Below are 24,635 nucleotides of genomic sequence, written 5' to 3' on the forward strand. Positions count from 1 at the left end.
AGAAAGAAGAAAAATAAGCAGCAAATAAACCATGTTCACTTACTTAGAAGCAGGGTCAGGATCCTTCCGTGGCCTTTTGAAAAAGGAGTCCAATGTGGTTTGTCTCTGCCATTTTTTCTTCAGGTTTTTAAAGTAGCTCAGCACTTTATCCTCATAGTCACAGGTTTTAAGATCAGTAAGAGTAATGTCTGGGTGTTTTCGGACAACTTCACAACTTCCCAGGAAGAAAACAGATCCTTTAGTTCTTGAACTGTGACAACATGGTCATCCTCACAATTTTCCTCTTCTCCACTGTCATGCTCTGTTGATTTTTCAAGTTCAATTAGCTCTTCTGTTGTCAGTTCCACCTCATGATCTTGAATAATTTCCTCCACATCACCTTCATTCACTTCCAGACCCATAGCCTGCCCCAGAGTGACAATTTCCGTCTCAATGGAATCTTCTTGTGCTACAGAAACATCTGCCTCATGCACAACAGAAGGCCACAAAGGTTTCCAAGCAGAATTAAGCACACAAATGGAAACATCATTCCAAGCACTCACAATGAGCCTAACACAGTCCAAGATGGTGAATTGTGTTTTCCAAAATTCTTTGAGGGTCAGATTTTTGTCTACTTCAAAGCATTTTGTAAACATCTTCTTAGTGTATAACTTCTTAAAATGTGAGATGACCTGTTGGTCCATGGGTTGAAGAAGAGGTGTGGTGTTTGGAGGAAGAAATGTTACTGTAATAAAGCTAAACTGAGCATCTAATGATTCTGCCAGTGCTGGGTCATGGCCAGGAGCATGATCTAACAGCAGCATTGCTTTTAGAGGCAGTCTGTTTCTCTCCAGGTATGCCTTAACTGAAGGACAAAAAACTTCTATTGCCGATTCATTAAAAACATGTCTGGTCACCCAGGCCTTTTTTTTTACAGCGCCAAAACCCTCCTAGATTGGCCTTGATGATTTTCTTCTGTTTGAAGGCTCTAGGTGTGTCTGAATGATAAACCAACATTGGTTTCAACTTAAAATCTCCTGATGCATTTGCACCCACCAAAAGGGTTAGTCGATCTTTCATAGGCTTATGTCCATGAATGCTGGCTTCTTCTCTGGTGATAAATGTTCGCTTTGGCATTTTCTTCCAGAACAGACCTGTTTCATCACAATTGAAAACTTGTTGTGGAAGGTAGCCTTCATCCTCCATGAGACGCTGAAATTCCATCTTAAAAGAATCAGCTGCTTCGTGATTTACACTAGCTGCCTCTCCATGTCGTATGACACTCTTCACCTCACACCTTTGCTTGAAACGTTCAAATCAACCTTTGCTGGCTCTAAATGTTTCATACCGATTTGTAGAAGCAGAATCACCGCTTGATTCTGCCTTTGCTTTCAGCTCTTCAAAAATGCATTTTGCACGTGCACAGATAAAGTGTCCAGGAACAGTGTCTTTTCCTTAATCCACAAATACAACAGCCTCTCCATCTCAACAATACCATCTCTGCCCTTGCACACTATGGTTGACTGATCCGTGATTTTAATGATGTTAATCACGTCTCAGCTCTTAACAATTGTAGAAACTGTTGATTGTGAGAAACCAAACTTTTGAACTAACTGGCTTATCTTCATACCACTCTCATATTTTTGGATGATTTCCTTCTTTGTTTTAAGAGAATTTTTTTTATTTTATTTATTGGAGGCATATTCTCTAGCTATGGACACTACCCCTGTGTGTTGTGGTACTGTTGAATAAACAAACAAAAAAAATATGATCTGTAGATCCCTAATGCCGAGGTACAGGAAAACAGCATGATATGTTTTGCATAGTTTATGTACTGTACCTGAACTGTTGAACTGCACATAGAGGACTGGACTGCAGGTAGAGGACTGGACTGCACGTAGAGGACTGTACTGCACGTAGAGGAATGGACTGTACGAAGAGGAATGGACTGCAAGGGAAAAAAAATGTGTTTTGTACAGCGTGCATCCAGCTGTTGCAAATCCACAGTTCCCAGCATGCCAGGATAGTCTCTAGTTTTACAACAGTTGGATGCACCATGGTTGGTAAACAGTGCGGTTAGCCAGGGATGCATAGTATGTAGCCAGGGTTTTAGGTAGTCAGGAGTTTATGCCAGGCCTGGGGTGGTGGGCTTTGTGCCCAGGCCTGAGGTGAGGGGGATTTGTGCCCAGGCCTGGGGTGGAGGGATTTGTGCCCAGGCCTGGGGTGGGGGAGATTTGTGCCCAGGCCTGGGGGGCTTTGTGCCCAGGCCTGGGGGGCTTTGTGCCCAGGCCTGGGGTGGGGGAGATTTGTGCCCAGGCCTGGGTTGAGGGGGATTTGTGCCCAGGCCTGGGTTGAGGGGGATTTGTGCCCAGGCCTGGGGTGGGGGGCTTTGTGCCCAGGCCAGGGGGGCTTTGTGCCCAGGCCTGGGGTGGGGGAGATTTGTGCCCAGGCCTGGGGTGGGGGAGATTTTCGCCCAGGCCTGTGGTGGGGGGCTTTGTGCCCAGGCCTGTGGTGGGGGAGATTTGTGCCCAGGCCTGGGGTGCTTTGTGCCCAGGCCTGAGTTAGGGGAGATTTGTGCCCAGGCCTGGGGGTCTTTTGCCCAGGCCTGGGGGTCCTTTACTAAGGCCTAGGGTCCTTTGCCCAGGCCTGGGGGTCTTTGGCCCAGGCCTGGGGGTCTTTTGCCCAGGCCTGGGGGTCTTTTGCCCAGGCCTGGGGGTCCTTTACCCAGGCCTAGGGTCCTTTGCCCAGGCCTGGGGGTCTTTTGCCCAGGCCTGGGGGTCCTTTTCCCAGGCCTGGGGGTCCTTTGCCCATACCTGGGGGTCTTTTGCCCAGGCCTGGGGGTCCTTTGCCCAGGCCTATGGCTCCTAACGCTGCCGCGGGGTGAGGAGTTAACGCTACCACTGCCATGGGGTGTGGGGTTAACTCAACCCCTCACCCAATGGCAGCGGCAGCGATAACCCCTTTCCCCAGGACTTAACAGCACAAGGCCCCCCAACAAAGGACCCCCAGGCCTGGGCAAAGGACCCCCAGGCCTGGGCATCGTATGTCGAAAAAAACGTATGTCGGGACCATCATAACTCGAGGGACCACTGTACTTTGAGGGGTGCAGTTTCTATAATGGGGTTATTTATGGGGGGATTTCTCACAGAAAGGCCCATCAAATCCACTTCAAACTTAACTGGTGTGAAAATTTGGAAAATTGCTGCTATACTTTGCTGCTATACTTTGCTGCTATGCCGGGATCCGTGGCTAATAGTGCGAAGCACTGATCATGGTGCCGCAAGCTATTAACCCTTTAGATGCGGCATTCAAAGTTGATCACCATGTCTAAAGTGAAAGTAAACTAACCCGGCTAGCTCAGTGGGCTGTTTGGGGCCGCTGCGGTGAAATCGAAGCGTCCCGAACAGCTGGAGGACACAAGGAGGGTGCCTGCCTTCCTCCTGTGTATCCAATCTCCGAATGACTAATTAGTGCCTGAGATCCAGGCATAAGCAGTCAAGCGGCAGAATCATTGATCAATGGGATAACAATGATCAATGTAAAAGATCAGTGTGTGCAGTGTTATAGCCCCCTATGGGGTCTATAACATTGCAAAAAAAAAAGGGAAAAAAAAAAGTTAATAAAGATCGTTTAACCCCTCCCCTAATAAAAGTTTTAATCACCCCACTTTTCCCATAAAAAAAAAAAAAAAAAAACCAGTGTAAATAAAAATAAACATATGTGGTCCTGACGGACCTTTTTCAACGGGACACAACGGCAGTGTGAAAGGGGCCTAAGGAGTTTTTTGCTATGACACTGTCAAGGTTGGCTACTGTTTAGGCCTTAAAATGTGAGTGACAGCCGCTGTACACTGCTGAGTGTCGACACAAGAAATACACACCAGACAAAAAGTTGGTATAAAACTCCTTCTCAGCAGGAAGCTAAGGAGCTGTCCCAAGGAGTTCTGTTTATTATACGGAAGTGCATTGGTTTTTACATTCAACAAAAAGGTGAGGTTAGTTATCACGTCAAAATCATCATGTTATATTTTGATTTGTTATTTGAGTATTGTGTCTGTATATATTAGCATATTAAGCATTCATTTCTTTCTTAGCCATAGGTCACTTATGTTGCCATCTCCCTATTCTACCAGAAAATTCCAGATGTATCTGTCCTTCTGCACAGTCTATCTTTCTTCAAATGTTTTGTCTCCAACTTCCAACCTCTTCTTTATCTTCTGTCTTCTGGCCTCATTTCAAGGTCCTCATCTTAGTTACATGCAAATAGCAAGCTGATATATCGGTTAAAAGTAACAAATATCTTTCTGCAGCATTAGCAATGGCATATAAGTATTAATATATTGATCAATAGTCAGAATCAATATGGTATATTTCAACAATTCCCCCCTAAAGATATTTGTTAAACGTACACAACATCTTTCCCTATAATATATTCCGCCTAATAGTCTCAGGGTCAGGTGGAAAAAGGGGTATGGGATGCTTCACTGGTTTGAGACGAGTGGCTCCTTATGAACCACCCCTCTTTGTACCCAGACTGATCCTTCACCTGGGACTCCGATATTAGCCCTACTCTGCTGGGTTTGCCCTTGGGCCATTCGCATACAGGATAGTTTTTCTCATGGGGGAATTCTCTCGGTCATGCTTGGGTCTGATGTACCAATTAGGTTCAGATAAGCTGAAATAGTATGTTCACTATCCACATACATTGCCCCTGTTGGAATTGCGGCCTCTACAGTGGAGGTTATTGTTTTCTTTACACAGGGGACTATGCGACATCCAATTGTTATTATAATTGCAATGAAAACCACTAATGTGATAACTACTTGGAGAAACCAGTCTCCTAACCATCAGAAATATTGATCCCAGGGGTCACTTATTCCTGAATTTCTCTTCAATTCTACAGACAAATCCTCTAGTTTTTTTATGGCCTTTGTAACCTTACCATTTGGACCAGTGTTACTTGGTATGTAAGTGCAACAGGTCTCACTCATCATTTTACATACCCCTCCTTTTTTTGCCAATATCATATCTAGGGCCATTCTATTCTGGGAGGTCATGGTAGAAGTGGATTCTAACTGTTCAGCTAATCCTTTAAGGGCATCCCTTGTATAATTTACAAACCTTTGTTGATTGTAATATATGTAGTTTATCCATTCAACATTTTTGCTGGCAATGATCATAGGAAAAATTGATTCAAACCCTGCTTTTACCTGGTCTCTTGCTTTAAACTCATCAGGTTTTTTGACTGCAATAGCATCGAAGTACACATGTGGATCTAGACTGCCTCCAGGGGCCTCCCTCTTCCTCCTACTTTGAGTATCAACTGATTTGGCTAATTTAGTCTCATACTCCTGATCTGGGATTATGTGCATTGGAACTTTGGCTATTGCACATTCACCCGTCCAATCACCCTCTAGTCGTGCTCGGATTTTCATGTCACCACAGATCCAATAGATGTCAGCTAAGGAGTAAACCTGATTATGTATCTGCGGTCCACTTAGTTTGCTGTATTCAGAACAATACCCTTTGGGAAAATTTCCCATAAATTTACCTTTCCCTTTTCTGCTAACATAGCAGGTGTAGTTTCCTTTGTAAATGGTAATCCCCTCACCTGGTATTGTGCTCTCAGTTATTAAAGGGTACTCTTTCTTCCATTGTTCACATTTTGTATAGTCAGTGGTGATGTTGGTAAAAAGACATAACAGTCTGATTTACTATGCTTTTTTACGGTATATTTTATCCCTTCCAGCCATAGGTTAGTGTCTGAGGACCTGGTTTCAACTATCATGGTATCAATTGTGGGGTCTGCTGTAGTCACCATTTGATCTTTAAAGACCTGGGCATGTTGCAGTATGGGATTTATTATTGGCCTAACTGATCTTTAAACTCATTTTAAATGGCCATGTCCATTAGCCAGAATTCTCCCCAATTTCCCCTTGAGTATCCCTCCATGTAGAAACCCTAATATATATTCCCCCTGATCTTGTGGGCCGGGGTTTTCTATCTTGATGGTGAGAGGCATATTAGAACCAGTTTTCCCATTTCTGTTACAGGAGCCCGATTTAGTAAGTGTCATTCTCTGGAGTAGAGACTTCTATTGGCACTCTGTGGTCTATAGTCCCAGTCAGTCCCTGTGTTCCATCCCACTGCTTGCCAATAGTCACATTTATTCCCCCAGTACTCATCAGTTACACATATGTATATTGAATTGTCAACCCCATACATAAGGCAGGAGCATGGTATAGGAACCCAGAACCTGGTAAGGGCCTTCAAATCTAGGTTCCAGCGCCCCCCTCACGTTTCTTTTCACGAGGACAAACTCTAAAGGCTGCAGATTGTGACTTCCTGGTTCAGCGTCTGGATCTGTAATGGAAGAATAAACTGCAGCATGTTACTCTCAGCTCATTACACAGTGTGATAACAAACTTTACCAGACTATAATTTCCTGCACTAAGCTGCTGAAGGTAGTAACATCCTAGTATAGCCCCCCCCCCCCCCCCAAAAAAAAGTCTCGCATATGGGGTTAGACCTGCTGGCTGTCGGGGTGTGTTTCTAACAGAGTACAAAGCTATGGGCAGCACTTTTGCCCATGGAAGGGACAGTTCTCTACTGGCTTTTAGGATTTTGTTCTTTAGGGTGCCATTCTGTCTTTCGACTGCTCTAGGGATGATATGGGGTATGGAGTCGAGGTCTGCTCCCACCATTTTCCAAAGTTCTCTTGTAATATCTGCAATGAAAGCCGGTCCTTGGTTGCTTTCAATTACTTCAGGGACTCCAAATCTGCATACCAGCTCTGTTAGTAGTTTCACTTCTATCAATAAAATCTACCTTGCACAAGGAATAACAACACCAGTTGAACAATATGTCAAGGGATGTGACATTTGCAACACCAGTAACCCTGGAAGAACAGAAGTTACTCCTAAGAAACACTTGGCCAAACCTTACTACCCATTTTAGAGGATCCAGATTGACCACATGCAATTGCCCAAAAGTGGAAAGTTTTAGTACGTGCTAGTAGCGGTGGATATGTTCTCAGGATGGCCAGAAGCATACCCGGTCACTAATATTACAGCAAAGACTGTAATATTTGCTGTAATTTTTTATTGTAATATTAGTGACCGGGTATGCTTCTGGCCATCCTGAGAACATATCCACCGCTACTAGCACGTACTAAAACTTTCCACTTTTGGGCAATTACATGTGGTCAATCTGGATCCTCTAAAATGGGTAGCAAGGTTTGGCTAAGTGTTTCTTAGGAGTAACTTCTGTTCTTCCAGGGTTACAGGTGTTGCAAAAGTCACATCCCTTGACATATTGTTCAACTGGTGTTGTTATTCCTTGTGCAAGGTAGATTTTATTGATAGAAGTGATCATTTGTTTTTTTTCCTCTGTGGGTGAATCAATGAGCACATTCAGTCACCCCCGGGTAAAGGGCTTAGGAAGGCAAATCTTGTTTGCTTTTCTACATAAGCCATCCATTTCACTGAGCTCAGCTCCCATTTTCTCCCACATACTCATTTCCTTGTCCAAGGATTGAGTCTGGAACTGTTTCAGTGTCTTGAGTCCAGGGTTTTAATTTTCCTCTTCTGATTCTTTCTTCCGTTTTCTTGTCACCATGTATACCCCTGCTTCCTCTCGAGTGAGCAGCTGTAGTATTGCAGCTTCTTTAGTTGCTTGGTCTGCCAAGAAATTGCCTTTGGCTTCCTCAGAGTCTAATCTTCCATGCTTTGACTTTGATGATCGCCACTTGTTTAGGCAATTTCAAGGGTTCAATCAGGGTCCTGACAGCTTCAAAGTTCTTTATAGGGGTTTCATTTGCAGTTATGTACCCCTCAAGGCCCATTTCAATCCGAAGTCCAGCGCCACTCCATGCCCATAGGCGGAGTCCGTGTAGATGTTGGCGGGTTGTCCTTCTGAAATGTGTCAGGCTTCAGCTAAGGCGATAAGTTCGGCCTCTTGTGCTGAAACACGGGAGGGAGTGGTCTTGCCAGCATAACTTCAAATGGGCTATCTACTGAGTATCCTGTGTGGAAGTTGCCACTTTCATCAGCATATCGGGACCAGTCTGTGTAAAGAGTAAAGGTTGCATTGTCCATTGGTTTTTCCTGGACTGTTGGTAGATGTGATGTCTCCATTTCTACAACCTCTAAACAATTGTGCTCAGGGTCACCAAGGTCTTCATCATTTTGTTCGGTTTGCTTTTCTTCCTCATCTGGATTGTGCATCTTTGAAGAGTGACATTATCCGGGAGTAAGAGAAAGCATTGAAGTCTCACTTATCTTTGTAGAGAAAGTGGATTTCTTTGGCATTGAGTTAAAATAGCTTTCAGATAATGTGGAGCGAGGATAATGATAGAATGTCCAAGAATGAGGTCTTGTCCCAAAGATCTTTAGCAGCTATCACAGCTCGAAGGCAGGTGGGTGCAGTTCGTGCAACAGGATCTAGTCTGCATGAGTAGTATCCCAAAGGTCTCAATTTGTCTTCATGTTTTTGTGCAAGGACTGCAGAGGCAGGGCCATTTGTTTCAGAGAGAAACAGATAAGGACAAGATAAGGTCTTTTAGGGGGTTCAAACACTGTATGGCCTCCCATGAAAGTGTTTGCTTCTGAGCTATAGTTGGAATGGCATCACACAGAGGTTGCATGAGTGCTGAGGCATCCAAAATCCATTAACAGCAGTAAGTGATCATACCAAGAAAGGCATGTAGTTGCTTGATAGTTGTAGGTACAGTAATCTCTTGTATGGCTTGCTTTCTGTCTTCTGTCACCTTTAGAGATACAATGTCCTAGGAAGACTATTTTTTGCTGTGCCCATTGAACCTTTTCCAGGGACACCTTGAAGTTGATGGAATCAAGGAAAGATAGTAGATCAACTGAGGTGGTGGCACACTCATCTTGCTATGTGGCACAGAGTAGAAGGTCATCCACGTATTGAAGTAAAGTCACATTATGATGGGCGCATACCCATGGATCCAGACAGGTGGATAAGGCTTGAGAAAAGTGATTGGGGGAGTTCTAAGCTCCTTGTGGCAAGCGGGTCCAGGTGTACTGCCCACCTTGGTGAGTAAAAGCAAAAAGATATTGGCAGTCTGGATGCAATGGAACGCTAAAAAAAGCTAAGTCCAGAAGAGTAAAGAACTTGGCATCTGGGGGTATAGAGCTAAGCAGAGTATGTTAGTTGGCAACAATGGGAGTATGTAGAATTGTGGCAGCATTAATGGCATGAAGATCATGTACCATGCAGAACTTCTCAGGTTGTCCTTTTGGGGTCTTCTTTACTGGAAACAAAAGGGGTGTTTGCTGGGGAGACATTTGATTAGCGCTCCATTTTTGAGAATGGTTGTAATTTGTTCAGATAGAGCAGCTTCTTGATTGGCTCTTAGAGAATATTGGGGTACTTTTGTAATCCTGGCACCAGGTTTCAAAAATACCTTTACAGGTGGAACAGGCAAGAGCCCAATATCATCTGGACTTTTGGACCAGGCACAGTCAGGAATTTGCTGAACATAGACATCGGGTATAGTCTTCGTTTGGATGTTCATGACCATCAGTGGAGAGGCTTGCAGAACACAAAGTTCTTCAGGTGCGAGTGGTTGGGATAATTCAAGGTCCATGCCATCATCCTCATATTTTATGGTGGTTTTGAGTTTCAGGAGTAAAGCAGTACCTAACAGATTGAGTGGACAAGAATCTGATATAAGCAGACGGGAAAGGATGTCTTGCTGTGCTTCAATAAGTATAGGGTGGGTGAGGTTTGTAGCAACAGGTGTGCCATCTACGCCCACACAAGAAAGGCGATCAGAGGAGATAAGGGAAGTACATGGTAGGTCTTTAGAGCGTATTACAGATCTGGCCGCACCTGTGTCCACTATAAAAGGGAGAGTTTTGCCACTGACTGTAAGATTTACAAAGGAGTTTGGTCCTGATTTAGTAAAGTCGGTACTGAGAGATTAGTGTGGGCACAGGCTTGCCATTGTCCTATAGAGGACGATAAGGTAGTTGTTGGATGTCTGAATAGTAGGAGGAGCAAGGATTACTCTCTGATCCAGATTCTTGATAACTTCTAGATGGGGCATGATTAGCTGGATTCAGTGGAGTCATTCTGTTGTCGGGTGTCCATTGTTGATTCTTCTTGGAGTGTGGTGGGTGTCCAGGGACAGGTCCAGATTGTTGTTGGTCCATAATACAATGGTCTTGTTACATCATTGGCCTTGCAGTGGCTGAATCCATTCGATAGTTGGAAGGAGGAGGTCTGGTTCTGCAGTTTCACTGGACATGTCCGGGTTTTCCACATCTGTAGCAGGTGATGTTTTTGACAGGTAGTCTTCGAGGGGCATAATTCAGAACATGGTACTGAGCAGGAATGGTTTGGAACTGAGGGACATAATTCTGAACCAGGTATTGTGTTGCACCATTAAACATCGTTGGTTCATCTTGACAGACTGCCACATCCCATTAACCCCAATAACATAAAGGATGGAAATGTAAAGTGTATGTTCACAAATGCCAGAAGCCTAGCAAATAAAAGGCTTGAGGCCTTGATACTGGAGGAACATATTGATATAGTTGGGGTCACTGAGACATGGCTGGACTCCTCGCATGACTGGGCTGTCAATCTGCAGGGGTTTACATTGTTTTGCAAGGATAGAATGAACAGGAAAGGTGGTGGAGTCTATCTGTATGTAAGAAGTGGTATGAAAGTCAGTGTGAACGATGCCATAGTGTGTGTGATGATTCTGAGGATGTGGAATCATTGTGGGTAGAATTACAAAAGGAGGGAAATACTGAAAAAATAATACTTGGTGTAATCTACAGACCCCCTAATATCACTGAAGAGATAGAAGGTCAGCTGCATAAACAAATAGAGAGGGCCGCCCGGGCAGGTACAGTGGTAATAATGGGAGATTTTAACGATCCAGATATAGATTGGGGTCCGGGGTTGGCTAAAACTACAAAGGAGCGACAATTCCTAAATTTATTGCAGGATATTTTAATGGGCCAGTTTGTGGAGGACCCAATGCCTTGTTGGATCTGATCATTTCCAACAACGCAGAGCTGGTTGGTACTGTAACTGTGAGGGAAAACCTTGGTAATAGCGACCACAATATAGTTACTTTTGACTTAAAATGCAGAAAACATAGACAGGCGGGGAAGGCAAAAACATATAACTTTAAAAAGGCAAACTTCCCTGGGCTGAGGGCTGCACTACAGGACATAGACTGGGGGAGGTGTTCTCAAATACTGATACAGAAGGTAAATGGGACATCTTTAAATCAACTCTAAATAACTATACAGCTAAATATATACCAAAGGGGAACAAATATAAATGATTAAAACTAAATCCTACATGGCTGACAAATGATGTTAAAAGAGCAATAAACAACAAAAAAAATAGCCTTCAAAAAATAAAAATCTGATGGGTCAGCTATAACATTTAAACAGTACAAAGAGCTTAATAAAATCTGTAAAAATGTAATAAAAACAGCAAAAATTCAAAATGAGAGACAGGTGGCCAAAGAAAGCAAAACTAAGCCTAAATAATTTTTTAGATATATAAATTCAAAAAAATAAGGACAGAGCATGTAGAACCCCTTAATAATGATAATGGGGAGGTTGTCACAGGCGATAAAGAGAAAGCAGAGCTACTGAATGGGTTCTTTAGTTCTGTATATACTAGGGAAAAAGGAGGAGCTGACATTGGACAGGTCAGTGCTGGTAACACATCATGTAATGTACTGAACTGGCTTAATGCAGAGATGGTACAAGGTAAGTTAAGTAATATAAATGTAAGCAAATCTCCAGGGCCAGATGGATTGCACCCAAGAGTTCTTAGAGAGGTAAGTTCAGTAACATCTGTACCCTTGTTCATGATATTTAGAGATTCTCTGGTGTCTGGTATTGTGCCAAAGGACTGGCGCAAGGCAAATGTGGTGCCAATCTTCAAAAAGGGCTCTAGGTCTTCCCCAGGAAACTATAGACCGGTAAGTTTAACGTGCATTGTGGGTAAATTGTTTGAAGGACTTATAAGGGATTACATACAGGAATACATAGGGGATAATTGTATTATAAGTGATAACAAGCATGGGTTTACTAAGGATAGAAGTTGTCAAACCAATCTAATTTGCTTTTATGAAGAGGTGAGTAGAAGCCTTGACAGAGGAATGGCCGTGGACATAGTGTTTCTGAAGTTTGCTAAAGCATTTGATACTGTCCCTCATAGATGTCTGACAGGTAAGTTAAGGTCTTTGGGCGGGCCTGGCGTCAAAGTGAAGTCGGGACTTGCTAAAAACTGGCGTCATAGTGAAGTCGGGACTCGCTAAAAACGAAAGTGAAAGTTGCCGGTTAGCTCAGGGAGCTGTTCGGGATCGCCGCGGTATAATCGCGGCATCCCGAACAGCTGTAGCACAGGAGGAGGTCTCTTACCTTCCTTCCTGCAGTCAGATCGCCGATTGAATGCTTCAAGCCTGAGATCCAGGCTTGAGCATTCAATCGCCGAAAACACTGATTGATCCATTCCTATGGAGATGGATCAATCAGTGTAAAAGATCAGTTAATGCAATTTTATAGCCCCTTATGGGAGCTATAAAATTTCATAAGAAAAGTGTAAAAAAAATCATTAAACCCTTCCCCTAATAAAAGTTTGAATCACCCGGCACTTCCAAGAATAAAAAAACACAGTGTAAATAAAAATAAACATGTGGTATTGCCGTGTGTGGAAATGTCCGAATTATAAAAATATACCGCTTTTTAAACCGCACGTTCAATGGCGTACGCGCAAAAAAATTCCAAAGTCCAAAATAGCACATTTTTGATCACTTTTTATACCACAAAAAAGTGAATAAAACGTGATCAAAAAGTCTGATCAGAACAAAAATAGTACCACTAAAAACTTCAGATCACGGTGCATAAAATGAGCCATCAAAGCACCCTTAACACAGAAAAATAAAAAAGTTATAGGGGTCAGAATATGACCATTTTAAACGTATACATTTTCCTTCATGTATTCATGATTTTTTTCTGAAGTGATACAAAATCAAACCTATACAATTAGGGTATCATTTTAACCGTATGGACCTACAGAATAAAGATAAGGTATCATTTTCACCGAAAAATGTACTGCGTAAAAACGGAAGCCCCCAAAACGTACAAAATAGTGTTTTTTCATTAATTTTGTCACACATTGATTTTTTTTTCCGTTTCACCATAGATTTTTGGGTAAAATGACTAATGTAATTACAAAGTAGAATTAGTGACACAAAAAATAAGCCATCATATAGAATTTTAGGTGAAAATGTTAAAGAGTTATGATTTTTTAAAGTTGAGACAAAATTGAAAATGAAAAAACAGAAAAAGCCCGGGTCCTTAAGGGGTTAAAGCTTTTAAAGTCTCGGGATGAGTGAGGGTTGTACAATTATCCTATTAACAAGATCTCTCAGTGGATTGGTCCGAACAAAAATTGGTACTCAGCAACCAAAATGTGTCTACTGAAACTAATCAAAGCTATCTTCTGGTACAAAAAGATACTGCCTGATTCCTTCAATTTTTTTTTAGCTCAGACAACACAAAAAATATCAGCAGTACAATATAAAAGTTATCAGGGATACAGAAAGAGATACTGGACTGGTACAATAATAAGAAAAAAAAAAGATATCAGATAACTCTGATACAGCACAAAAGCAACCAGCAGTAAGATACACACAAAAGATATCCTCTGATACTGGACTGGTACAATACAAATGATATCAGATAACTCTGATATGTCTGATAAAGAGGGCAGCCCGGCCTTGTTAACCCTTTTAAAAGAAATACAAATAAATAATTATTTCACCTACCTTGCATCCAGGACACAGTCTGGAATAATGTGAACCAAAGGCCTGGGACACATAAAAGAAGGCCTGGGTTCCGGGCGCTTCCCCTCCTAGTAGAGTACTGAATCTTAGGCAGGCAGATCTATAGAATAAAAAGGGAGTTTATTCGCAACAATAGTTTCAAATCTTGTGCCAGACTCGTCTTCAGGCATATAACAAGGGGTTCAAACACATACACATACACAAAATGGTTCCGGGTGAAAGGTCACAATGACATTACTCTTAAATTACAAAATATAACATACAACATAAAAGGTGATAAAAGCATAAGAATATATACATATATAAAAGTTAAGATTAGATGGAGTTTGGTATAAAATTTATATGTTTGCCCATTTGGCAGCGCTGGAGGCTCCCTATCAGCGGAGGTTAATCACAGCATCAGAAAGAGGCTGATGTGTGACGCTCGCCATAGCGAGTGATGGGGGTGGATAAAATGTAGCGCATAGTAGACAAAAACTTTTGTGAATGAAGAAAATCATAACGAGCCTGAGTGGTGGGGGTGGATACAATGTAGCGCATAGTAAGCAAAAAGGAGCAAGATGACATAACCTTTGTGAATGAAGGAAATCAAAACGAGGCTATTCACCGGGGACCTGCGGGGAAAAGCAGGGCTTGCTGACAATCCACTGTTCCATATTAGGAACGTAATCCTGATGCACGGGAACACTCTAAGTATACCGATCTCAGTATAGGGTGTTCCCCTGAAGACAATAGGAGTGTATAAGAAGAAGACATTACCCTGATGGTAGTGAAGGTGTTTATCCAAGGTGCTGTTGTGGGAGTAAGAGCATCTGATCCTGTATGGGCTCCGCTGTATAGGGTCATGACTAAAAAAGTCTCAATGAGTAAAAAGGGGGGACTTAAACATGGTGGCAATTGATGAATATTGTCTGTAATAGCAACCAGTCCCACAGTTCAGATTATATATATGTAAAATATAATAACCAATTGTCACGCTACAGGGAACCGTATGCACCAGTCCACAGTGGACTAATAAGTGATAGTAAACAGGGCAACTGTCCTGGAAGTTGGTGATAATGACGACATGGGAACATTTTGTTATAATAAGTGTGAAGCCTAGTTAGGCTGTATTTGTGAGAGGGGCGGTAACATCTCCACCCCCCTCGCACGTCAGGCGGCACATAGGGTTGTGGGCGGGGGCAGGGGTATATAACGCCCCTACCTCCTATCAGTGGGCCGTTCCTGACGTTTGCGGAAGCAGGAAGTGGTGCGCGCCATGCATGGTACAGGGGGTAAGAGCGGGTCTCCGGCATTTCAGGTATGCAGCTGGGTGCTGCTGGAGTTTTGCGTGACACCCGTGTTCCGCAGCGTACGTTTGTATTTCCCGCCAACTATCGGCACTCGGGCACCCAGTGGTGTTGGTGCCTACACCGGGTGTCTAGGTGCGGGCTTCCGGCGCAGCCCGTCAGCTGTCTCAGTGCCGGATGCATGGGACGCGCAGTCACCCGTTGTCACACAGAGTAAGCATCTATGTGCTGAGGGCAGGGGGGAGTAAAGTGAGTACGGTGACATGCTTTGTTCAAGGCATGTCTGGCGCGATCCTCGGCATTACCCATAGCCTCCCGGGGCGCCCGGCTCCCACCGGGTAAGATCGTGGCTTATCTACAGGGCCGGGGTCGCCGCAGATGCTGGATAAGGCAGCCACTGGTAGCGGGACTCAGAGAAGTTTGTGCAGCGCCTTACAGCCAGGGGCCTGCTTGGTAGATTGAGGGTACACTCCTCCTGTGATTCACAGGTAGTCTTTCTCGCTGTGGGCTGACGCCATCACCGGCAGGTCAGATGATTCCCTGGTGTGCTCGGCACCTGGACAGCGGTCAGTCAGCCGCTTTCGGGGATCGGAACGGAGAACTGATTGGCGGGGGTTTAGTTCCCCCAGCAGATGCACATTCTGGCCATACAGCTTGTTGTGGTACTGTATTTAATTTTATGTATATGCAGACTGCTGGGTCATCAGGGCTTTACAGGGAGTCACCCTTTCTTCACGGTCCGTTCACACAACGTTTATGCATAAGTTGTATAAGGCATCTAACATTCAGTCGCTAGGGATACATACCCTGCGTGCACACTTACTGGTACTAACAATTTCCAGGTATACCCGTTACTCTGTGCACACCATGTACACGTGGCACTAAAAAAAAAAAAAAAATATATATATATAAAGTAATGCACATGGTGTTGGCTGTGGCGGGCATATCAGTTACGGTTGTTACAGCAGTTATCACATGTTTCTGGGGTTTGTCTGCAAGGTCACAGCACTTGTAATCAGGTTATAGCATCGGCTACACTTCCATCCGAGGCAGCATGTCATAATCACTTCTTCACATCCACGTCCATACCATCGTTACTGTTCCATCACCGCTTTTACTATTTAGGTCATAACATTGACGGTCATCAGCCCATAGCATTTTGCTGTTTCATACGATCACTGCATTACACTGCCCATACGCTCATGACTTTTCACACGATTCATATGCTATGGCTTTTACATGGTTCACATGCTCGCAACATTTATTGTTTATACGATCATGACATTCATATTTTCTCACGACCAGGGTTTTGTTATACGCACATAATTCTTTCACTGGTTATACGTTTTTAGGGCATCTTCACTGTCTTTCATTCATGGTTCGAACATGCTAATGGCATTTTACGCTCGTGTCATTTATTTTTCACACGCTCATGGCATACTGTTCGCACGCTCGCAATATTCACACAAGAAATATGCTCATAAGCATCCATACCGTACATACGCTCACAGTATTTATCTGTCCATACGCTCATGAGATTCACTATGCAAGAACCTGATGTTGCTCTGTTAAACTCACGGTATTCATTCCATTATACTCATTATTTTATACTGTCCACACAGTGCGTTCATGCTTTTCATATGTCCATGGCATTTACATTTTCATTTGCTCTTCGTATTCCGTGTTACGTATCTTGGCATCCACACTGTGTTACGCTCATGGTGTTCATACTGTTTAATATTCTCAAGGCATTCAGGTGGTTCATACGCTCATGGTATTTCATATTGTTCTTCACCCATGATGAGCTACATCATCACACGCTCGTTGGCATTTATAGTGTTAACACGTTTGTTTTTGATGCTGTATTGACACGCTCACGATTTTCATACGATCATACGCTCACAAGCTGATACTGCTCATATGCTCATGGCTTTCATGCTGCTCACACACCTATGGCTTTCGTATTGTTCACATGCTCATGACAGTCATTTGTGGCATTCATACGGTTCATACGCTCACGACTTCATACTGTTACACGCTCATGGCATTGATGCTGTTCATACACTCCGGCTGCGATGCTGTTACTTGCTTTACAGTTTGATACGGTTTCACGTGTACGGCATCAATATTTCATACATGGCATTGATGCTGTTCATACGCTCTTGGAATTGATTCTGGTCCACACGCTTTCCGCATTGATGCTGTTTTACATGCCCATGCCATCGTTGCTGGGTTCTACGTCTATGGCGTTGATACTGTTCTGTCACTCCTGATATTCATTGTTAACACACTCATGGTGCTCACATTGTTTCATGCGCTCACGTAATTTATACTGCTCACATGCTCATGGCAGCTATTACGGTCCTCATGCCAATAAGCCCTTAACACTGGTCTTACACTCGTGGTTTCACACTTGTCATACGCTCTCGCTGTGCATTCATTCATAGCATTATGCTACATGGTCCCTTGTGGCGTTCATGCGGCACGTGCGTTCGTGGCATTCAAAGGTTCACGCGCCTGCAGAGTTCGTGTTGTGCATGTCTCTGTGGCATTTGTGCAGTGCATACGCCACAGTATTTGCCACACAGTATTAGTCATCCATGATGAGCACATTTTCATTTATACAGTACACATTCGTAGTATCTCATGGAACACACGCTTATAGTTCTATAACATGCATGCACTCAGTGGAGTAGTCGGTACATAAAACCAGCTCATACAATAGTTGCTCGCATTCTTACACGGCATACTTGCTAGATACAATTGCGGCACTTCCATTGTCGGCACATGCGCCCATTATGTCACAGGGTACACATGGTCATCATCCATTCTAGTCATTGGCCCACAGTGCTCACATTACATAAATCCACACAGCATTGATACCGGGAATACATTTATAGGATTCATACTGCCATACTGGGAGAATTTATATATTCATGCTCATTCACACTGGGCAGTCACACATAACACTTTAGCCTCACCAGCCGGGCATACAGGACCAATTACTGACATTACAATTTACATGTATACTCTTAGGTTCATAACATCTATAGAGTAGATCACACTTCAGCCGTCATTCCACGTATGTGCTAGAAATTGTCAGCATATGGATCAACTTCTCATGGGCCCGATCTGAACTGACTGTTATTGAATTTTCTTCGGAATATTAGACACCCAAGCAGTGGTACAACTGTCATCCCTGGCACGGCTGCAGGGAGGTGCTGTGAGCAATTGTTGCTCCCGACACGTCCTCAGAGCAGTGACATCACGGCAGTTGTATACCTACCATGCCTGCCACGTCTGCAAGGGGATGCACTGCGTAATTATTGCTACTGACACGTTTCAGAGCAACAAAAATCACGTTACATGAGCGGTTGTATACTCGTCATGCCTGCCACGCCTGCAGGGGGATGCACTGTGCAATAGTTGTTACTGACACATCTTCGGAGCAACAACATCACGTTACACAGGTGGTTGTATACCCTTATACCTGCCACGTCTGCAGGGGGACGCACTGCGCAATTGTTGTTACTGACACGTCTTCGGAGCAACAACATCATGACACATGGGCGGTTGTATACCCTTATACCTGCCACGCCTGCAGGGGGATGCACGGCGCAATTTGTTGTTACTGACACATCTTCAGAGCAACAACATCATGACACATAGACGGTTGTATACCCTTATACCTGCCACGTCTGCAGGGGGATGCACTGCGCAATTGTTGTTACTGACACGTCTTCAGAGCAACAACATCACGACACATAGGTGGTTGTATACTCTTATACCTGCCACGTCTGCAGGGAGATGCACATCGCAATTGTTGCTACTGACACGTCTTCAGAGCAACAACATCACGTCACACAGGTGGTTGTTTACCATGCCTGCCACGTCTGCAGGAGGAGGCACCACGCATGTTGTTATTGACACGTCTTCAGAGCAACAACATCACTATTCACAGGTGGTTGTTTACCCGATTTGCTTGCCACACCTGCAGGGGATGTACCACGCAGCTAATGGTTACTGCCATTTCTTCAGAGCATAACATTACGACACATAGGTGGTTCACCCGTCATGCCTACCACACCTGCCACACAAGTCATCAGTACTGACACGTTTTTCAGAGATATGACTTTTCGACAGGTGGTTGTTCACCAGCAATACCTGCCATGGGGGGCACCACACAGGTTATTGTTACGGACAATTTTCAGAGCAATAACATTTCGACATAGGCATTTGTTACCCTTTAGGCCTACCACACCTGCAGGGTAAGGCTCACGCAGGTCTACATTACTGACACGTCTTCAGAGCAACATTCCGAATTAGGTTTGTTACCCTTCATGCCTGCCACGTCCGCAGGGTAAGGCTCACGCGGGTCTACACTACTAACACAGTCGCAAGGCAATAGACCACGGGTGAGCAAAAGCAAATCGCCACACACATGGGGTCACCATGTGTGACAACACGTCTGCCAGGGGATACACCATACAGGTTGTCACCAACATGTTTCCAGCAGAGTCCATTCACACGGTCCACAGCCCTATTAGCGCCTGCTTCACCGGCATTATCATTTGCACAATTGTCCAGCGTGTGGGCACGACTGCTCAGGCACAGAGCGGTAGTGTCTGCAGGTACATTTGGGTAGGCAAATTACAGACAGGATAGCTAGTGGGTCACTCACAGTGGGACACCATTCATGAGGCAGTGGTGTTAGGAATGGGGCATTGGGTTAGCTTAGTTTTCAGGTAAGGTGCTCAGATATTGTTTGATTTACAGGAAATTAGGCTGTTCAACGCCAAGGGTAATCGGGGGGTGGTGGTTGTGCCTATATGCTAACAGTTATATATTTGGCCACTTATTAGCAGGAACATGATAGGATTCATCAGGCCTGATAGGTCACAGTGTTTCACTCCTGCACTGATATTAGGCAGCATGCTACAGCGGACATCGGCGGGGGTTTGGCCTGACCTTGCTCAAGTGCCAACTCTGGTTTCGGCCAGGGGTGGGCATGACTACAACGCTCTTCAGTTTCCAGGCATCGATTCCTCGGCCAGTCAGTTCGCTTCACCAATTCCATCTCAATATCAGAGCTTTATCTTGGTCAGTGCTAGGGTAGGGGCTTTAGTCCTTGATTACATTTAATTCCCTACTAGATTTACTTTTTGCCCTCTTAAGGTATTGCCTCCGTCGCGGTCATTGGGCACATCTCAGACCGATAGGTTAAGTCATAATGTGTACATAACAAGTAAGTATATATCATTGTTATCACGAGTACGAATGTGTAAGCCCCGATCACAAAGAAAATATATATAAAGGAATATAAATAGACCGGAATAGATACAGAGATGGAAATGACTAAATTGGACGGCTGCCGGGGTTTGGATGACAGAGGTGAATTATCGACATCCGAAATTATAGGACTGTTTCAACTATCTCATTTAACCCCTTGGGTGCAACCGTTGACAATTTGTACATCCAATAGATTTCTTTTTTCTTTAAAGTGTCAAAACGGTTAACACATTACACTGGAATGTGGTCAATTGGAGTGACCGTGTAAATGTCCTGTTCATCTGGGTGAGTCAGGGCACAGTGTCTTGAGACCCCATGGAGCAGAAACTTTTTCTTGACGTTCTGTCTATGTTTGTTGAAACGGTTTCTGAGGGGTTGTATAGTCCGACCCACATATTGCAAATGGCACTTACATTCCAGGAGATATATAACATAAGAGGAATCACATGTAAGTCTGTATTTGATGTTAAATCTTTCTTGAGTGGTATTGGATACAAAATCCGTCAGCTTGTTTTGAATCTCTCTGCAGCACAGACATCTCTTGGCATTGCACCTATACGACCCCATTGACAAAATGGGTTTTCTAGTGATGAATTTGTGCTGCTTTATAATACTGGGTGCCAATATATTTTTTAGGGTGAGTGCGTATGGCACATTATTCAGCAAGCCCTGCTTTTCCCTGCAGGTCCCCGGTGAATAGCCTCGTTTTGATTTCCTTCATTCACAAAGGTTATGTCATCTTGCTCCTTTTAGCTTACTATGCGCTACATTGTATCCACCCCCACCACTCAGCCTCGTTTTGATTTTCTTCATTCACAAAAGTTTTTGTCTACTATGCGCTACATTTTATCCACCCCGATCACTCGCTATGGCGAGCGTCACACATCAGCCTCTTTCTGATGCCGTGATTAACCTCCGCTGATAGGGAGCCTCCAGCGCTGCCAAATGGGCAAACATATAAATTTTATACCAAACTCCATCTAATCTTAACTTTTATATATGTATATATTCTTATGCTTTTATCACCTTTTATGTTGTATGTTATATTTTGTAATTTAAGAGTAATGTCATTGTGACCTTTCACCCGGAGCCATTTTGGGTCCCGGGTATTTTAAGTGTATGTGTTTGAATCCCTTGTCATATGCCTGAATAAGAGTCTGGCACAAGACTCGAAACTATTGTTGCGAATAAACTCCCTTTTTATTCTATGGATCTGCCTGCCTAAGATTCAGTACTCTACTAGGAGGGGAAGCGCCCGGAACCAAGTCCTCCTTTTATGTGTCCCAGGCCTTTGGTCCACATTATTCCAGACTGTATCAGAAATGCTGAGTGACTAGCTCACTCAGAGAGGACTTCAGGAGCTGCTGACCTCATCTTCACCGAGCGATACTACATGCAGATATAGGTGTTGTGCCCTGAGCATGACCACTTCTGGTAAGCCTACTTAATTATCCTAAGGGGCTCACCTGTCTGAACCATCCGCACTAGGAGCGCACCTCTCTTTTTGTCTTTTTCTCTACATTGAATCCAAGACAGGGCTTCATTTTTTCCTCATCCACTGCACCATTCAGTGCGTTTCCTTCTTTGCAATCAGTGCCCATTCATGTGAGCAGAGAGAGCCAGCAGCAGTCCACGAAGGAACCATTTTCCACTGCACATCCAGCCAGTATCTGCACTTATGAAGCCTTTCTAGTGTTGTGCCTTCTTGCACAACAACCTTTGTGAGTAGGTTTTTATCAGATCGTCTCACTAAGTACCCCTATATACTTTCACATTGGAGCGCTCTCGCATTCCATTTTAGGCTCTTAGTGTTGGACAGTTCTGGGTCACCCTGGACGGCCGGGGGTGTCGGTCCACCAGACTTGGCTCTTCCCTTGAGTGTGATTCAGGGATAAGATCACACTTCTGACACCAAATGTCGAAGTTGGCTGCTGTTTAGGCCTTAAAATGTGAGTGACTGCCGCTGTATACTGAGTGTCGACACAAGAAATACACACCAGACAAAAAGTTGGTATAAAACTCCTGCTCAGCAGGAAGCTAAGGAGCTGTCCCAAGGAGTTCTGTTTATTATATTGAAGTACATTGGTTTTTACATTTGACAAAAAGGTGAGGTTAATCATCACGTCAAAATCATCATGTTATATTTTGATTGGTTATTTGAGTATTGCCTCTGTATATATTAGCATATTAAGCATTAATTTCTTTCTGAGCCATAGGTCACTTATGTAGCCATCTCCCTATTCTACCAGAAAATTCCGAATGTATCTGTCCTTCTGCACAGTTTATCTTTCTTTAAATGTTTTGTCTCCAACTTCCAACCTCTTCTTTATCTTGCGTCTTCTGGCCTCATCACAAGGTCCTCATCTTAGTTACAAGCAAATAGCAAGCTGATATATAGGTTAAAGGTAACAAATATCTTTCTGCAGCATTAGCAATGGCATATTAATATATTGGTCAGAATCATTATAATAATTTTCAACAACAAGAACAATATATGTGTTTCAGTAAAACAATGATATACAGCTTTTCTCAGTTCAGCGTTTGTTGTTTTTTCTTATGAATCAGCCTTTAAAAAGGCTTGCTGGGCTTTCTGGTACCCAATGAGGCTTGTGTATGGATGGACAGGAGGTCCCCCTATGATCAGCTCACACACACACACACACAGAGGCTGGGAATGAGCACTTGTTTGCTGTGGATCCTCATATAGCCTAATAGGATATGTGCACTGCGGATATTAAAGGGGTGCTCTGGTGTAAAACCAATGTTTTCAAATCAACTGGGGCCAGAAAGTTATATAAATTAGTAGATTACTTCTATATAAAAATCTTAATCCTTTCAGTACCATACAGAACTACACAACTTTCTGTGGCACATAGATCAGCTGATAAGTATTGGAAGTATTAAGATTTTTCAATAGAAGTAATTTACAAATCTGTTTAACTTTCTGGATTTGTTTTCCACCAGAGTGCCCCTTTAATGGAATCTGGCTCCTGGAGTTGACTTGTGGCTCCCTTTTTCACACACACAGTCTGACTTTCTTTCTTTGTTCTTTATCTCTGACCCTCTCTGTCTGTTTGTCTGCCTGTCTGTTGCTCTGAGTACAGAGCGCTGCGTGTGCGACCTTAAGACTGCGTAAAACTGCCCTCCCCCCTTGCTGTCTCCTATTGGCCTTTTGGACTGATTGACACCTTACCCCAAGTTATTATATGATTTTCTAGTTTTATCATGTGATCTGCTGGTCATCCTGACCAAGTCCTCAAAAAATGGGCAGTAACATTCCTTCTTACTTTATTCACTTACAGTGATTGACCACTTTCCCTGTATAAATACATTTAGAGAAAAGATTGTCAATTGGCAGCCTGTCTGTGTGTGGGGTAAGCAGTCTTGTCTTTCCTAGGAGTCCTTTGAAGGGTTTCCTCATCTTCAACTCTGAAAACCCAATTACGGGTCTATTCACATGTACAGTATTCTGCGCAGATTTGATGGCAGGATTTGAAGCTGCGTTCAGTCATTTAGTTTCCATTGAAATCTGCAGCAGAAAATCCTGCGCATCAAACCTGCGCAGAATACTGTACGTGTGAATAGACCATAAAGGGGTATTCTGCTGCTAGACATCTTATCCCCTATCCTTTGGATAGGGGATAAGATGTCAGATCGCGGGGAATGAGAGGGCATGGCTGTGACGTCACGATCATGGCCACTTGTTCCAAGTGTTCTGAACATTTGGGGGCATGGGAGTACCCCTTTAAAGAACATGGCAAAAATGCATAGAAAAGATATCATAGGCAATCACTTATGATAAAAAGGAACTTCTATTTTTCTATATTAAAAGCTGCCCGCCGGTAGAGTTGAACACAATTTCAGTTGGCGCTAAATGCAGGAATGGCTACAGAACCATTTTGCAGGCTCCTGCTTTGTCTGGCCAGAGAAAGCAGGAGACTACAAAATGGTTCTGTAACAGTATCTACACTGCGCAAAAAAATTAACGAAACACTAAGATAACACATCCTAGATCTGAATGAATGAACAAATCATATGTAATACTTTTGTCTTTACATAGTTGAATGTGCTGACAACAAAATCACACAAAAAATATCAATGTAAATAAAATGTATCAACCCATGGAGCTCTGGATATGGAATCACACTCAAAATCAAAGTGGAAAACCACACTACAGGCTGATCCAACTTTGATGTAATGTCTTTAAAACAATTCAAAATGAGGCTCAGT

General features: G+C 43.5%; 1 protein-coding gene across 5 annotated transcripts in view; it reads right to left on the bottom strand.

Moving 5' to 3' along the window:
- Positions 1–24,635, bottom strand: part of KLF8 (KLF transcription factor 8) — a 458,675-nt gene that overhangs the window by 27,000 nt on the left and 407,040 nt on the right. For all 5 annotated transcript variants that reach the window (XR_008847870.1, XR_008847869.1, XR_008847872.1 and 2 more), the window contains exons 6-7: positions 1,820–1,927; positions 44–1,720 (exon numbers count right to left, since the gene is read on the bottom strand). The gene's annotated coding sequence lies outside the window, so the exon portion shown is untranslated. The remainder of the gene's footprint in view (positions 1–43; positions 1,721–1,819; positions 1,928–24,635) is intronic.

Source organism: Hyla sarda, chromosome 9, assembly GCF_029499605.1.
Source record: "Hyla sarda isolate aHylSar1 chromosome 9, aHylSar1.hap1, whole genome shotgun sequence".
In the NCBI taxonomy this organism is placed as follows: Eukaryota; Metazoa; Chordata; class Amphibia; order Anura; family Hylidae; genus Hyla; species Hyla sarda.